An 18,699-nucleotide genomic window follows, 5' to 3' on the forward strand; every position below is an offset into this window, starting at 1 on the left:
GTCCCTTTTAAAATTGAATGCACTTGACGGGTTTAAAGTAACAAATGACCTGTTTAATACTTACTGCACCCCTCTAATCCCCTGTTTAAGGTACCCTCACTGCTTCCTTCCTTCTGCTGTTTTTATTTCTTACCTGACTTTCATGTCCATTTGTCTAAAACGTCTCTTTGTCACTTCCTTTCCTCCTAGCCAATGTCACTATCAGCACTGTGAGTTCTTAAATGTCCTCCTTTTCAAATGTGCTCTTTGCCCTTGCCCTACTCTTAGCTCCAATGTGTGCCATCTGGAGGGTGATTTACCTGACTGAACTCATATTCCTTTACTACTAGCATCTTAGTCCCCGATATGAAGCTCGCTGGTTACTTATCTTCTGTCCTACTGCTGAGCTGCGTGACACCCAGTGCTGAGACACACACCCCATACCCATCACTCACAATGTGCCCTTTGTACAAACGAAAATAAATAAATAAATAAAGTGAAACATTTTTGAAGAATTCTACCCAGCCCCTTAGTGATAACTAAAATGATGTTTCACACACAGACAACACGTAGCCCCCAACTCTCAGTACAATCCATAGAACTGTACAGGATGGGTTAATTGTCTGAAAACACAATGCCAGACTGTAGTGAAATAAATCAGCATCAAGCGCTATAAGCTGACCCAAGACTGAGAAGATGAGGCTGCAGCCTGTTTTAAAAATCACCTTTACAGTCACATTCATGTAGGCAGACAAAAAGGAGCACAGTTGGGTTTAGGATGAGAAAGAGAAAATCAGTGGGTTTGGTCATTAAAATATTTGACAAGGACTCAGATGGTGTACTGGAAATAAAACTTTATCGTGAACTTCAGTGGATAAGATCATCCAAGCGTCTGTGTTACCAAAAACAGAACAATGAAATGGCCTCCACACACAAGGTCTACATCACTGGGACACATTACAGTCATTAGAGTGATGGGGGACGCAGCAAAAAGGAAATGGAAATTTAGAAATACCTTCAACATTCAGAGTGAGGTGAGTCTCCTCATTCCATTGTTCAGAGGTCACTAAACATCTGTAGAGACCACCATCAGAGACACGGACATCCTGGAGTCTCAGAGACACGTTTCCACTCACGAGTTCTTCTGGGAAAAGTGAAGTCCTCCCCTTATAGACCTGCATCTGATGCTCAGGTCTAATTTGAAGATTCCAGTATAAGAGTACCACAGAGTACAAGTCATTTCGAACCCACCTCACCTCAAACCCCTGAGTACTGAGTGGCGGTGACAGTGTGGCAGGTAGGGTGACATCTTCACCAAGAAGAGCAAAAATGTCAGTAGAAGGTCCAATGACATCAAACTTCTCTGAAAAGAAACCACAAATATCCACAATGAGTGTCAGGATGGAGTCAGTTAATGACAACAAGCCCATTTAAATCAATCGACAAGGCTCTTTAGGGTTTACATGAAGACTAAATGCTCTTCTGTCCTCTTCCAAGTTTCCCAAATTTTAAAGTTTATATTTTTAATTTGTCTGCCCTACTGACAGATTTGAACTTCATCCTCAACATTAAATTGCCTGCCACTCAAATTCTCTGTTCAGGAGATGAAGATCAGGATACAGAAAGAGTTGAAGTGGAGCCACCAAAAGATGAACAACCTTGTGAGGTACAAGAAAAGTCTGCTGTGATAGAAATGGACACCAATTCTTTTTAAAGGCAACACATCTTCTGAGCCAAAGCAGAATCACAAATCATAAAAACACATACGTGTCCAGGTGACGTGTATCATGTAGAGGAGAAAGAACACAGAGCAGCTCCATCCTTTCTGGACCGTCATAGCTGAAAAACAATGAAATCTTGGTAAGAAAACATCATCATAGATAAGGCAGGCACTCTTATAAAGCAAACAGGATGGTGCCATGGATCTGCTCTTCATGCCCATTTATATTTGTGAGTCTACAAGTGGAATGTTGGGATTTCACAGCATATTAGATCTGAGTTTCTTACAAAGTGGACATCATCACTGACATCTGAGGCTGGACACCTCGATGTGGTCTCATTGTTATAAACACACTCTGTCGTCAGGCAGGTTCTCGTCTGGTGTTTCCTCACAGGCTTTAAAGAAAGACCAGCAGGTAATTTGTGTTCTGTTTTGGCCGGGGTTCCCATTTTGTCTTATGTTTATGTTCCTTTTCTTTGTCCTTAATGTTCATTTTTTGTTTTGAATCATTTAATGTGGTTATTTCTGTTAATATTGTTCTGTTCATTTACTACTGAGATGATATATTTAATGTATTATTGTTTTGTTTTTAACAACTAGGGGGCTTTCGTTCACCCACCCCCTCTACCACCCTCCCGACCCCCATGGGCACGCTACCCACCAGCCACTTCACGTCTCTGCCGCCTGCAATCTTCCGTGGCGTAGTGGTAAGATTGACTTGTAATCAAGATTGCCCGGTTCAATCCTGACTGCATCCTATATTTTTAGGCGGAGTGGTGGATGTCAGGCTAGGGATCTCCACTGGCAATCGGAAGGTTGCAGGTTTGAATCCCATAAATGCCAAAAGGGACTCTGCTCTGTTGGACCCTTGGGCAAGACCCTTAACCTGCAATTGCTGAGTGCTTTGAGTAGTGAGAAAAGCGCTATATAAATGCAAAGAATTATTATTTATTTTATCTGCTGGCTTGCTGCTGCTGCCGAGCTGCGTGTTCTGCTTGTCGCGCTGCGCGTTGATCATTTAAAAGCCTGTACAGCAATGGTCCTTTGGTGACCCTGCCCTGTCTCGTGGGACGTCAAATTGTCTTCCGAGAAGATCACGTATCGTCTCCTTCCAAGACTTCCAAGATTTTTTTTATAATAGAAAGATACTGATGTATCTGTTTTTTGAGGGTCTTTTTGAAGGCCTCATCCATTTTTGTTCTTTTGTGGTGACAGAATCACAACAGAATTAGCCGCCACTATAAAGCAAAAAAGGTCCTCTTAGCTGAAGCTCTGCACAGCCAGAACTATGTTTTATGAAGAAGTCCCTGGATGACATGGGAGGAGTGTGGCTCTGAAAGATATGTGATTGTCTACAACTCGTATCCATGATTATCACCATTTACAAGAAGTTGGACAGAAACTCTTGACGGCTTAATTTTTTTTGGCCAGGATTCTACATTTGGAGGATGTGATGACTATTTTCATGAACTAACTGATTCATACTAAATACATCAAACTAATATCCAGTACTTGTTGGACAGATATTTGACATGGGCTGAACTGAGTTAATCTGCTGCTGCTGTTTCTAAATTTAAATGTCTAATCATCTGACCCAAACACCTCCTCTGTTTTCCCTCCAAGTCTTGCATTTTAAGCTGAATTTTGTACAGGAGCTACACCTGGGCTTGCTGTTTCTGCCGTAGAACCACCAGATGTTTCCTTCTTCATTTAAACCACCCACTCCTGTTTTCTTCTGAGCCTGCTACATTATTTCACTAACTTTTATGCTGTTGAATTATTTGATCCTCCATCTCCAGTCTGTTCTTCTGTCTCATTTGAATTCATTTTTCTGTTTCCTGCATTGTGTCGCCCACTCCAACACAACCTTCTGTCACCAAGAAGCTTTTACCTTCAGTTTCATCAAGTGCTTTATTGATTGCTGACCTTGTAGCCTGGACCCCAAGTTTTGATTGCCTAAGTCTCTTGCACCCCATTGATGCAATGCTTGTCAGCTGTTGTCTACAGTCCCAGGATGGTACACTAGGTTGTCTTTTGCCATGTTCTCAAGAGGGAGTGCTGTGCTACCTGTGTGTCCTCAGGTGGTACCTGCTCTGCTGCCTACCTCACCTGAATCTGGGGCTTCTTCTAAGAGCTTCCAGGTGGGCACCACTTCATCAAAGGGGTCTGGAATCCAAAAGGACCAAACCTGACCTCTTACCTTGTTTTTGTATTGCCCTTTTTGTCACCATGTGGTGGTCTGCCAACTATAAAGTCATCCTCATTGGACTAAAGTCTTCTCACTTCAGCTGTCCTGCCAGGTCAAAGCTTTTCAATCTGGTGGGCCCAAAAAAAATACAAACTTTTTTGGATGTAGTTTAGGGTGTCTGGAAACCACTCCTTGAGAAGGGGGTTGTGTCCTTTTTTGGCCAGGTTCCGTCTTGGCTTATGTTTATGTTCTTTTTCTTTGCCTTTTTTGTTCATTTTTCAGCATGAATTATTGAATATGATTATTTCTTACTGCCCCCCCCCATCCTATAAAGGCTTATGCAGTCCCTTGCTGTTCATTGAATGTGCATTAGTGGAGTGTTGGTGTGAGTGTTACTTTCTAGAAAGAGCCTTGCATGTGGGCTTAACTTTCAAAGCACTGGGATAAAGAATCATGAAGAGACTTTGTAGAAGTAAACAGTCTCCATTTTGTACCAATAAACTGTAAGGTGTCATTCATTTGAGTCTACAGAGTCCTAGGGACTCTCCTAACCACCACTTGCAATACAACAGTAGAAAACCAAGAGGCTTCTATACTGATAGATTAAGAAGGATGAAGCAGAGTTTGACCAGCTCTCTTTGACTTTTCTTCCCCAGTACACCCAGTATTGTTCAGATGATCATCCTTTCTCTTATTTTTAGTAGGTGTCTTTATCAGCTTCTGTCTACACCTGATTTAAAGCAGTAAAGCTGTTTTTTCCTCCTTTTCTCACAAACCTAAGCTGTTTCACACAGGACCAGTTTACAATCAGCGATGGACGTTAATTGGCATAGCTTGGTGTGTTCTGCTTTTCTCTACTTTCTTTCTTTTTCCGGTTTCTTTGTGGTGGCGTGCGCCACCACCACCTACTCAAAGCATCACGATGCACCAACATTGATGGACTGAAAGCCAGAAGTCTACGTGACCATCATCATCAGGTCCTTCCATGAAAACCCTAAATACAAAGAGGACTGTTTGATTTATGTTAGGTAGATTGCCCAGAGGGGACTGGGCGGTCTCTTGGTCTGGAACCCTACAGATTTTATTTTTTTTCTCCAGCCTTTGGAGTTTTTTTTTTTTTTTTTCTGTCCACCCTGGCCATCGGACCTTACTCTTATTCTATGTTAATTAATGTTGACTTATGTTTATCTTTTATTGTGTCTTCTATTTCTCTATTCATTTTGTAAAGCACTTTGAGCTACATTTTTTTGTATGAATATGTGCTATATAAATAAATGTTGATTGATTGATTGATACTTCTTCTGTGGTGGCATTTTGAACAATCACCACCACCAGATCAAGTCACAGGGCAGGTGCCCCATATTTTATCAGGTTGCGTGGATTTATTTCTTTTTATTTTTTTAAATTATTCATTAATATTCTTACCTAATCTTATTTTTTTTCTTTGTCTTGTAACTTTCCCTTGTAAAGCACTTAGAGCTTCATTCTTTGTATGAGGGTGAGCTATAGAGATAAGTGTTGTTTTTCCAGTATTTAAGAATCTCTATATAAGAGTTATTTACTTGGCAGGCACTTTTATCCAAAGCAACTTTCAAAAGAGGTAAACATAATTGAGTAACATGAGACAGAGTCTGTTTGTTCAGTAAGTGTAGTAGGACGGGTAACAAAAGTTGATTGACACAATTGAAAAGATGTAATAAATACTAACATTACAATAAGTTACGTAGGTTACAATAGATAAAGCAGTTAAATGTAATCTAACAAAAAATTAACCTACAATGTAAATTTCACAGAGCATTTTTTTCAATCAATTCAACAGATATTCTCAGAACTGATGGGTCTTCAATTGTTTCTTGAAAACATTGACTGAGACAGCAGTATGGATCGAGGTGGGCAGCTCAGTCAACCTACTAGGAACTACACAGGAGAAGAGTCTGGATTGAGACTTGATACCACACGGAGGTGACATCACCATCCGCTATTCACTGGCAGACCTGAGTGGGCAAGAAGAAGTAGCCCCTCACCAGTGTCTCTGCATGCACAGGTGCTGACCCATTAAGGTAAAGTTTTGCTGGTCTGAATAGTTCTTTCAGCCAGACCATTTGACTGGGGGTCTGAACTAACAGGTGGCTGTGAACTGTCATATTTATACAATAACCAGTGACCTCATGAATAAAGAGTGCATACATACATGTTCAAATTGCGATGTATAAAACCTCAACTTGGCATAAAGCCACACACATTTCCACAGCACCTCATACCTTGTCGTACGCAAGTTCTCCGCTCGGTTTTGCAGACTGGTGGCACCCAGTGTCAAAGCATTGCTACTGTTCCTGTGTGGTTTATCTTTCTTTTTCAGATCCATGACCCTGACGCGACTTTATAAATACAGTACACTGAAATTAACTGCATATTGTTTATTAGTTTAATGCATCTGATTGTAATTAACTTGTAACAATATAATGGTCCACGGAATGGTCAAACTAAACTAAATACAATAATTGCTTTAGCATTGTTACTCTCACTGCACCTTCTTTTTCTTCTTCTTTCAGCTGCTCCCATTAGGGGTTGCCTCAGCGGATCATCTTTTTCCATATTACTCTCACTGCACAACTCGGAGCAGCTTATCAGAAAGAGAATTGTCGGTATACAGCATCAAGCACACGCTGCCTCAGCCATGCTTCCTATTTGAACTGCTTTTCACATGGCAAACGCTTCAAACCTTTCCTGTACAGACTTCGCGGCTCAGAAACAGTTTCATACCAAGAGCTCTAAATGCACTCAATCAGTCCATCAAGTGCTCCTCGTAGAATTGTCTGTACTTATAAGTACAATCACCTCACTGTAAACTTGCACTACAGTTATAATATTACACAACCTGAGCCACTTTATAAAGTGCGTATTTACATATGATGACGATATCATTTGTAAGATGAAATGCAGCAAAATATGTTTATTATATTATACAGACTAGCAAAATAGCCGCGCTTCGCAGCCGAGAAGTAGTGTGTTAAAACCCCTTCTCAAGCGGGGTCATTTTTGCTAAATCGCTTGTAATTCGACCTCTCCAAATTAGAATCATTGCTGTTATTGAACTATCTGGAGTATAAACACATGTTTGGTCTCTTTGTAAAGGTAACATTCTCTAGTTTCACCCTTAGTAGTCAGAATCACTGTAGGTGTGACTGATCAAAAGTTATGCACATTAGAACTCACAAAAAAAACGAATTTTTTTGTTCTCGCCTAAGTTTTTTTATGAAAATAAAGGAAAATAAAGCTGCAGTAGGTAGGTGGGGACAGAAACACACTATGTACCAACAGAATAACTTGTTGACTACTCACATTTCAAATTTGAAAAGAATACCTGTCAAAATGACATTTTTACACCAGTTTTTATGTGGGCATGCCCAGGGGCTTTTTAGAGGGACCATTATCCACATTTTGGAACGTATGTTAAAAGTGTAATAACTTTTGAATGCTTCAACCCACAGATATCAATGAGGGCTCTTCTGAAAGCTTACACCTAAAGGAATCTATATCTGCACACAGTGTCACTCTATTAGTTATAAAAATAATAAAAACAATAAAAAATACACATTTCTATGTAAAAATAGTCAATACAAGTCTTATGGGCCAAAAATATATTTATATTTTTTATTTTTTACTTTTTTTTTTTATAAAATGCACACAAACTATATACATTTCTTTTACAAACTGTTACAACACAGCTCGCGTTTTTCCATGTGCCACTTGATGGCAGCAATCACTAGCAAGCAGAAAGCACAAGGGTGTGGCACATGTCGCTCTCTGCCATTAGACGTCACCTGGGCCGGTTGAATACTTTCACGCCGCGTACATGCATCTATTATTTAATCGGCGTTTATTTACGTTTTTATTACCTTTATTTATATTTAAAATCACGAAAAACTTGGCGAAATCACAATAAACAACCACGAACCAACTCTGCAGATTGGCACAAATGCCACCTTCGCGCCGCCCCGATCGCTTTGTTTACAAGTTAGCATGGCAAGTTACATATCAAAATGCTCAGCTGCTCATTGGCTGTAAGTTTTGAGTGTCAGTCACAGTGTCCAATCAAACTGGTAGATTCTACCAGAGTTTCGAGTTACTCGTCATCATTCAGCCTTCTGTGACCTTTCGTTGGCTATACGAGGTGCCAGTCAACCCCAGACCCGTCGTAATTGGCCAGTTAGGTGTCGATCTGAAGCTAACACTTCCGTGTTTCATGCGGTAGCATGGTTATCGCCGACAGAAACAAATTACGTCTGATATGATCAATATAAATGAAAAAAATTACATTAGGTGGTCTCCAAGTTATGAAACGTTTTCTGGAGTTTTGTCCCTTTGAGGATATATCGTGTTTTGGACCTAAATCGTTTTACTGGATTATATTAAGCTGGAGCCTTACGGACACAATGGGATCAATACTGCTCGGAAATATTGATGTTTGACTTGCAGGGGGTCTTCAAAGGTAGGGAAAGTCAACTCTTAAAGTATGTACTTCTCTGTATAAAAGGCTTTAGTGTCAGTGCTGTGGTTGTTGTGTGTCAAAATGGTTTATATCATCGGTAAGACGAGACTTTGAAGTTTCATTTGATGGGTAGTATGTCGAGATGCATGGCAGATGGGCATGCACACATTACTGTAACGTTTTGAACCGCTGTTATGTCCCGGGACCGGTACGGGGGCGCGTTAAGGGGTTTTTAAAGAAGCAATGAAAAAGAAAAGGAAATATTTTGAAAATAACGTAACATGATTGTCAATGTAATTGTTTTGTGACTGTTATGAGTGTTGCTGTTATATACTATATATATATATATATATATATATACACACACACAAACACACATAAACATATATATATACATATCCATACATATATACATATATACATATACACATATATATATACAAGCCCCCTCCGATATACAGCTGCGAGATCAGCTGTTGTTGGACCTCCACGACGCTGGACTGTGACAAGCACTACGGACATTTGTGCGCCACAATACAGATAAAACTTTTGGGGAAGTGCATCAAGAGTCCCTGCTGCTTGAAGAGTAATTATACGGGACACAGGGAAGCAACTTGCGGAGCTATTGATGAGTTCTCTGCAACTAACTCTCATTCACAGGCAGACTGGAGACTAGCATTCAAGGCAGAGATTCTGTGTGACCTAAAAACACAGATGAAGGAATGGACTCAGGAGCAGCTGAAGGAACTGAGGCCAGCAGTTCCACAGGTTAATGCTGCCCAGCCACTAGTACACTCCAGATAGAAGGCCTCGCACTAACAGCCGTTATGCCTGGGATTCACAAGGTATGCCCATTTGTAATCAGTGCCAACAAACAGGTCATTTGGCGCGGAACTGTCCATCCTCTAGTGGGCGCCCTACTTTTGAACTTGTGAACCCTGCAGCTGTGGGCCAGATAGCAGGTGTCACACACACGCGCATGGGAGGCAGCTAAAGGGCTCGAGTGAAGGCAGTTCTGAGGCATGCCGGGATGTGGCAGAGTGCACTAACTCTCTTTCTCACTTCCCTGTAGACCAAACCCGGGAGGTTCCACCTGTCTCTCTGGACGTCACTTCTGGGACGGAGCCAATGGAGACAGACCTTGCCAGCTCCGGCCCCACTGATGTCACATCCGGGCCTAATCCAATGAATGATGAACACGTGCCCGATCCTTATGAGCTCACTTCCTGCCTCCCCCTTTAAAAGCCTTCCCTTTCCCCTTCTCTGACAGTCTTGTTTTGGACTCTGTTGTAAGCACTTCAGTGCTGGTATTTTGAAAAGAAAACGACTTTTGCAGCCAGGATACCAAATTACATGGGTGGCTGCCCCAAACCTTTTTCTGTCTTTGTCTCGTTTTGTGACACAGGGTTGGACAGTGAAACACGAAAGGCCATATCCCCTCTTATTGGTGAGTGTCCCGTGGTACAGGTCACCATTGAAGGCAAAACATTAAATGGACTGTTAGACACTGGATCCCAGGTAACACTGATGAAAGAGAGTCTTTTCAAGCAGCATTTTACAGATATGATTGAAGTTGGCCCCGTTTCTTCTAAACCTGAAAGCTGCCAATGGGTTGGATATCCCCTATACAGGCTACGCCACAATGGATTTTGAGGTGGCTACAGTGAAGTTACCTGCCAGAGGGGTTGTGATTGTACCAGATGAAGTCCAAACGAGCCCATTGCTGATTGGAATGAATGTGATCTCTGCTTGTTGGCATGCTGTTTTTCAGGCTTTAAATTCACCAGTTGTACTGTCTCAGGCAGCCCCCAGTACACAGGAAGCAGGGTCTAACAGCTCTGCTGTGTGTCGACGTGCTGAGGCACACCGGGAAAATGATGGATTCAGCAGATATTTACAACCAGCCTTCTGCCATAGTGTTAGGATTGCCAGAGGGGGTACCAGGGAAGAATGGGTGAAGGGACATCAGCAGAATCTATCAAATACAGGTCAAACTGCTAAGGGTAAGATGGATAAGGCAGCACGACATAACAAAGCTCAGCATAAGGAGGCTCACCATAAGAAACCACAGCATAGAGAGAAGTGCGTACATTGCTTTTTACAGGAAACAACTTTTATTCAAGTGCACTTTGTTATACTTTTACACCAATATATGTTCCTGTGTTTGAACGACACGGGCAGATGGGGAGTGTCTGATGATTGCATATAGCGCCGAAGTTACTGCTCTTTACCATTCTTTCCTCTGCATGTCCTGGAGTACAAAAGAAACAGCATACAGCAACATGCGGGGACTGGCAGGAACACTCAATAAAACTGAATAAAAGAAAAGCAAGTGGCGGTGAGATCACGAAGAAGGCAGCTTCGCCAGCGTTTGTGTGTCAGAACCCGGGGGTTTGGCGTTAGTATGCATCGTGGTACACTGCAGAGCTATAGCGTCTTTAGTGAAAACAGCCGTGTCAGATGGGGTTGTATGGATTGATTCTGAATGCGACTGAGAGAATGAAAAGTGAATTAAAAAAAAAAAAAGCTAACCTTTACAAGGATCATAAATTGCACCGGATGTTACAGACTGAAATCAAATGTATGCTTTTATTCTAAAATAGTAAGACTAAGAGCAGTTTACTTCTCAAAACAGAGGGGCGCAGGATCGAACTCGTGATCTCTTGATTCCCAAGCGGGAACTGATTTGATTGCACCACAGAGTCAGTTACAATAAACTGCTGTCAATGTCGCATGTTAAGGCGGCTTTTTGTTTCTGCAGTTATATTTTTTGAATAAAAGCGCAATTGTGTTATTCTTGTGAAAATGTTTCTTTGCTATTTGGACTTCAGGCTTCATACACTATATAGTTTATGCCTACATTTTGTCATCTACTACTAGAATATAAAAAACGTTTCTGTTTTAACAATGTGTTGACACAGATTACTGTAGAAACGGAACAGACATGAAATGCGTGTGTTCCAAATAACGATCTATTATTTCCACTCTAAAACTCCACTTCACTCCCAGATACTCAATCAAGGTCTGAGCTGAGAGAAGTTCGTGCACGTTCTAAATTGGTGGGGGGATGGAATAGCCGGCTGCTCCAAGCTTCTCTTTATCAGCACATTTAGAAGACAAAGGGCGCTGGTGGAGAGGTGTGAAGGGATTTAAGAAGCAGTTTAAGGTGGGACGGAATTACGAGTTTTTTCGTAGGCTCTGGTAATTCTAGTGTTAATTTCCTGGATAATCCAGTTACTGATTGTGTCATGGCTGTCTGCAGGTTGTAAGTATTTGCTGTCTTGCGAAGGAGTTGCCATTTTGAAGTTTATGGCTGGTTGAGATTTACAAACAATACCACGTGTGATAACAGAACTGCTGCTTCCTTGGAGGAGCCTGGATAATTCAGTTACTGATTGTGTCAGGATTGTTTGTGTAAGTATCAGCTGTCTGGCAAAGGAGTCGCCGCTTTGAAGTCTGGCCTTTTTTCTGTATTTACCTGACTTGGCAATTAACATTTTTGACAATATTGATTTCTAAACAGCAGATCTGTACTCATTCATGGTTGGTAACAATACATTTTGTTAACTCGTGTTTTCATTATTTGTTAAACCCAGGAAATTTAGCTGTGCCACTTGTTTAATCTGATTGTCCAGGACTGATAATTGCAGGGACTGAAGGAGATTTAAGCCCTGGCCAGGAGAAGGCAAAAGAGGAGGGGAACAGTCCACTGAGAACGCTGCCAAGACTCGCAGAGAGCACAGGGGCTCACTGGCAGACTGGGGTACGTGGCTGGCACAACGTGAGGCACAAGGACAGCAATACTTCCAGGGAGGAAGAGACAGCTCTACAAGGAGACGCCGGTTGTGGGTCCAGCGAGAGAGGGAAGCCGCATGAAAGGACCGAGCAAAGCTGGCAGACAAGAAATAAGGCGTGCCTAATTCACAGCAATACAAGGAGCCCAGGGTGGAAAAAAAAGGGAACAACGAAGAGACGTCGACAGGGATTCCACAATTTTGACAAAAACTTCTCTTGGGAAATGAGTGTCCGGTGAACAGAGTGCATCCATGGACAGTTGAACAATTAAGTGTTGGGGTAACACTGAGAACAAACTGGACTTTGCACCACTACAGGTTGTATCATCCAATTCTTGTTTTTAATGGACTTTTAGAGTGTGGACTGTGTGCTTTCCTTTCTAAAAAGAAATTTTCTTCATGATACTGTTAGATTTGGTTTATGTTCATTTATCTTTTTAATGTACTTATTATTGTCTTGTGTAATAGAAGTTACTGTTGCTTTTCCTGAAATTACTGTTGTGTCTTTCATTGTGTGTTTACTCACCGTCCAATTTAAAGAAACCTGTGTGCTATTATTGGTAAATTTCAGGAGTTCCCAGTCTCTTAATAAAACTGGGTGGCGTAGTCGGATATTTAAATGGTGTCTAAGTTAGATTACCTGTAAGTGTGACCTGACACCTGTTACACAAAGTTAAAATGTATCGGGACGTGCACGTACATACTCAGTGCATCCCCTCTCGGGAATTGGACCTCGGACGCCGGCGCTAGAGGCGAAGCCTCCACTATTGCGCCACGGCGTGCAGTTTGTCTATTTGAGCGTAGCAGTGTAATTCGTTTTTTGTTCAGCACTCTTTGGAACTGTTGCTTTTTGTTTGCGCACTGCGTCAGTTCACGTGAGCCGCTGAATATGGTTTTATATGTCACTCGCTCGCTTCTAATTGTTTCGCTGCCTTCTTAATTATATAATGTATGTTTTCATCAGCGGTTTTTGGAGCTCTTCCTGGTTTTCTACGTACTGCGTGATTACGTGGGAGGCGTGATGATGTCACACGAAACTCCGCCCTCAACGGCTTTCGAGCTCAACTCCATTATAGTATATGCAGAAAAATAGCTCCCAGTTATGACCATTATGCGTAGAATTTCGAAATGAAACCTGCCCAACTTTTGTAAGGAAGCTGTAAGGAATGAGCCTGCCAAATTTCAGCCTTCTACCTACACTGGAAGTTGGAGAATTAGTGATGAGTCAGTGAGTCAGTGAGTCAGTCAGTCAGTGAGGGCTTTGGCTTTTATCAGTATAGATAAAACTTTAACTTCATTTAAATAATCTATATTGTTAATAATTAAAGGACACGGTATTGCTATGCTAGCAAGGATCTGGCGCTCCAATCACGATTATTCCTGCCCCGCACTGTATGCTTCACTGGGACTGGCGTGAAGGATAGAATAATTAAACATGTACTACGAAGATATTTTAATGTTCCTTAAAAGTTTTGAAGAATCGACATTATAAGCTTACAGATGGCTTAATGTCTATTACAGAGCTGATTGTGTGGTGATCGGTTACTTGGAGAAAGAAAAGGAAGGACAGGAATTGGAGTTAGTAGTTAGTACAGGTTAGTACATTTGAAAGAGACAGTACTGTAGCTGTGGCCTTAGGCATGTGCAAACTGTGCACCTGCACAGGGCCAAAATCCAGGGGCCATGCCAATATATATTGAATATAAAACAGAAAGAGAAAATACTTGACACAGCTAAAAACGCAGCAGGAAATTTCGTCAAAAGTTAAACGCTTGTGTCATGAGCACGAGGCGGCTCTGCAGTGTCCGCAATGAACGTGGCCATCCACCGTGCATAATCTACGTTACTGACATTGGCGGGTTAAGGGGCCATTTTTTCTCTACCCAGGGCCACCACAAGCCTAGAGCCGCCCCTGAGTACTGCTGCAATAAATAATTTAATTGAAGGTTGCGCACAATCACTGCGTCACCGTGAAACCCATGTTTAATATCGTGCTTTAACTCCTATCATCATGAAAATTATATCATGTATACATCTCAGTATTTTAATTATTCAGAGAGCTGTAATATCACGAATGTAATGGATTCTGTGTCCTGTCAGGGATGGAGAAAGACGGCTTTAGAACTACGTAGTGATTCACACACATAGAGCACATAGAAGAACAAATACAAAACAAAGCATTTAACGTGCTACTTTAATTACAATGAGATTTGAGAAACTGATTAATTAAACGATTTTAAGATGAAGTTTATGATGTTCTACTTTAATAACAACATAAACTACGTGATTAAAGTGGAAATTTCGAGATTGAATTTGACATTTCCTGCTTTTTTTCTACTGTGTGCCTTTTTTCTCTGTATCCTAATAAGCTTTCATATGACATTCAGATGGTGGGCTACAAGTCAACTTTTCACGGCGACTTTGATATACAGTATGACAACTTCTTTTTTATTTCGGGCACTGTGCGACTTTGTGAACTTGAGCTTTCGAGTTTCTCCGACACTCTATGTCAGTCGATCAACTTCCTTTTGATGTTTATACCACTGTTTAACCCAACAAATAATATGTTTTTCCTTGCCTCCACTTGGTATTCACTGAAATTCTTCCATTTTCCTTCTTGCTTTTCCCATTGTCTTTTCACAGAACACTGAACTTAAGGAATATTTATATTGATTTGCATATTCAAAGAGGTGTAATTCTAGTGGTGAGAAACTGAATAAACCTCTAACACTCTCTGAATTACTAAATGTTATAAACTCACTTCAAAGTGGGAAAGCTGCCAGCCCTGATGGCTACCCAGTGGAATTTTATAAAACATTTTCAAATGTTAGTTCTTCAGTTATTATAAACATTTATAGAAGCTAAGGACAACAAAATTCTACTTCAAGGTTTTCACCAAGCATTACTTGCAATCTTTCCTAGGAAAAATAAGGACTTACTAAAATGTGCATCATACAGACCAATCTCTCTTCTGAATAATGATGTTAACCCTTAAACCGCCACAACCGGCTATAATCAGTGCAATTTTCCAGGATGCCGGAGCTGATCAGTCAGTGCTGTACATTTGTTGATCAGCCAGCTCATGACCACTGGTCCCCCCTAATGAATCAGCATCACTGTCCCTGGGATTCAGACGCTGCAATAGACTAGCCTGCGAGCATCAGCATTGGCCTCTGTGTGCAGCCAGTTCAAGAGCAGTTGGTTCGGTGATTTACTGAATTTCATTAATAGCATCAGTTGCACCTTGTACATATAATAATAGATTGTTGCAGTAGTTTTTTTTTTATAGTTTTTTCAATTCATTGGCAGTGTGTAAAATGATCAGGGTTGCAGTAATTGTGATGGTCTTTGCATGAAAAAAATATTTGCTCCATTAAAATTTCACTTTTTCTTGGTGAATTGTGACTTTTCCAAAAAAAGTGCAGCAAAAAAGTATTTGGCATCCAGGGGTGCATTAATCCCCCAAGTATGTAGTGGTTTAAGGGTTAAGATACTTTCCCAGATTCTGCTTTAAAGTCGTCCCCGATTATTTTAGAAAAAAGTTCAGCTGCGAATTTCACTGGGTTTGAACTTTCTCGATTCTCAGGCAGACCTTCAATTCTGACATTATACCTTCTACTACCATCTTCCAAAGCAGCCAGTCAGTCTCCGAGTTTTTTGCATTCGGAGCTGACATTTCCTGCTTTTTCTTCAGCACTGGTAGCTAATTTTTCGGCTAATTCAATCCTAGTCGTAAATGTCTCCTTGAGATCCTCCAATTGATCAGTAAGCGTTTCAATTTTACCCAGCATCAGTCGCATCTCCACTTGGATTTCTTGTCGCAGCCTTTCATTTGTCTGTTGGAGCATCAGCCACAGCGTTTCATTTGCTTGTTGCCATTCCTGTTTCAATACCAGCATCTCCTGTTTCAATTCCTGTTTCAGTCTCTCATGTGTCCTTGCTTTCTCATTTGCCTTCTCGGTTTCCTTCATATCTTGTATGAGCTCAGCGAACATCACCTGGGGCCTCATGTATAAACGGTGTGTATGCACAGAAACGTTGCGTAAGAACTTTTCCACGTTCAAATCGCGATGTATAAAACCTACACTTGCCGTAAATCCACGCACTTTTCCACGGTACCTCATACCTTGTCGTACGCAAGTTCTCCGCTCGGTTTTGCAGACTGGCGGCACCCAGCGTCAAAGCAGTGCTACTGTTCCTGTGTGGTTACACCTTATTTTCCTGACGCGGCTTTATAAATACACTGAAACTAACCGCATATTGTTTATTAGTGTAATGCATCTGATTGTAATTAACTTGTAACAATATAATGGTCCAGGGAATAGCCATAGTATTCCAAATACCATAACTGATTTAGCGTTGTTACTCTCACTGCTTCTTCTTCTTCTTCTTCTTTCAGCTCCTCTTGTTAGGAGTTGTCACAGCAGATCATCTTTTTCCATATTACTCTCACTGCACCACTCGGAGTATTTATATCACTGTATCTGAGTGTGACTCACAGCAGCAACTGATCGGAAAGGGAATTATCGGTATACAGCTTTAAGGACACGCTGTCTCAGCCACTGCAAAATGTTTTAAAGTCTTTCCTGTACGGACCTCGCGGTTCAGAAACAGAAACGATATCATTTATAAGGTGAAATTCAGCAAAATATGTTTATTAAATTATACAGATAAAACTTTAACTTCATTTAAATAATCTATACTCTTCACTGGGAGTGTCGTTAAGGATAGAATAATTAAACATGTACTACGAAAATATTTCAATGTTCTTTAAACGTTTTGAAGAATCGGCGCTAAGCTTACAGATGGCTTAACGTCTATTACAGAGCTGATTGTATGGCGATTGGTTACTTGGGGAAAGAAAAGCACTGACTGCAGTGACGGCTACACCAATATATATTGAATATAAAACAGAAAGAGAAAATAGCAACACAGCTAAAAACACAGCAACAAATTTCGGCAAAAGTTAAATGCTTGAGTCATGAGCACGCGGCGGCTATGCAGTGTCCGCAACAGACGTTGTGCATAAGCTACCTTACTGACGGAAGCGAAGGAGCCACCGATTCTTCCTCTGCCCAGTGCCACCACAAGCCTAGAGCCGCCCCTGATTGTACTGCTGCAATAAATTATTTCATCGAAGTGAAACACATGTTTAATAACGTGCATTAACTCCTATCATCATGAAAATGATATCACGTATACATCTCAGTATTTTAGTTATTCAGAGAACTGTAATATTACGAATGTAAATGATTCTGTGTCTAGTTGGAGGAAGAGAGCCGGTTTAAGAAGCAAGTAGTGATTCACATACATAGGCACATAGAAGATCAAAAACAAAACAAAGCATTTAACGTGCTACTTTAATTACGATGTGATTTGAGAAACTGGTTAATTAAATGATTTTAAGATGAAGTTTATGATGTTCTACTTTAATGACAAAATAAACTACGTGATTAAAGTGGAAATGTCGAGATTGAAGTTGACATTTCGTGCTTTTTCCTCACTGTGTGCCTTTTTTCTCTGTACCCTAATAAACTTTCATATGACACTCAGACAGTGGGCTTACAACTCTTCTTTTCACGGCGACTTTGATATGTGACTTCTTTTTTTTATTTCCGGCACTGTGCGATTTGTGAATGTGAGCTTTCATGTTTCTCCAACACGCTATGCAGCTCGATCAACTTCCTTTTGTTGATTATACCACGGTTTATTTGAACAAATAGTATGTTTTTCATTTGCCTCCACTTGGTATTCGCTGAAATTCTTATATTTTCCCCCGTGCTTTTCCCATTGTCTTTTCACAGAAGGCTGCGCTTAAGGGCGATTTATATTGATTTGCATATTCAAATAGGCGTAATTCTGGGAGGATTTGGGGCGTTACATAATGCGCATGCACGAGCGTTAGTTTTCACGCTGATCGGGATTTATCGAGCGGAAGAATATGGAAGTTGGAGTATGCACAGATTCCTGCATCTGGATTTTTCTGTGCATAAACACATTTCGTCTTTTGTGCTTACGCCATGTTATAGTGCGAGTTCTACGCGCGGCGTTGTACATGAGGCCCCTGCAGTGTAGACATTTCAATTGTGCTTTCTTGTACCACTGATGAAGTGTCAAGCTCTACTGTAGCCAGTGTACCCGCTATTCCCAGCTCGTGTGGAGTAATTGAGATCGCGGATCTGCACTCACGATCGTACATTCAGTCCCCTTTTCACTCTCAGCCGGCGACGATATAGCGGACCTTCGTCCCAAAGAGTCTGTACTTTCGCCCAGCTGATCCAGGTCTCTCTCTGAAAAGCCGTATCTTGAGCTAGGGCTTGCTGATCTTAGCTTGGGTGCAGTTTTAGTTTTTGACTTTTACGGACCCCCTTTCTTGTTGGCCATGTTTATATATGCTTACATATATACTGTAGCAGTCTCCTTGGGTTGAATAGATACAGGATATCTCAGAATAATAAGCAAATAATATGAAAACAACACCGCTGCTAGCGGAATTCCACTTCAGACGTCCATCTCTTGCATCAGA

General features: G+C 41.1%; 1 long non-coding RNA gene across 1 annotated transcript in view; it reads right to left on the bottom strand.

The window, feature by feature from the left end:
- Positions 1 to 1,000: 1,000 nt before the first annotated feature.
- The window catches only part of LOC120521034, a 28,239-nt gene continuing 10,540 nt past the window's right edge, over positions 1,001 to 18,699 (bottom strand). The window contains exons 2-3 of the long non-coding RNA XR_005631967.1: positions 1,747 to 1,818; positions 1,001 to 1,342 (exon numbers count right to left, since the gene is read on the bottom strand). This is a non-coding gene — a long non-coding RNA (uncharacterized LOC120521034). The remainder of the gene's footprint in view (positions 1,343 to 1,746; positions 1,819 to 18,699) is intronic.

This window comes from Polypterus senegalus, unplaced genomic scaffold (genome assembly GCF_016835505.1).
Source record: "Polypterus senegalus isolate Bchr_013 unplaced genomic scaffold, ASM1683550v1 scaffold_4805, whole genome shotgun sequence".
In the NCBI taxonomy this organism is placed as follows: Eukaryota; Metazoa; Chordata; class Cladistia; order Polypteriformes; family Polypteridae; genus Polypterus; species Polypterus senegalus.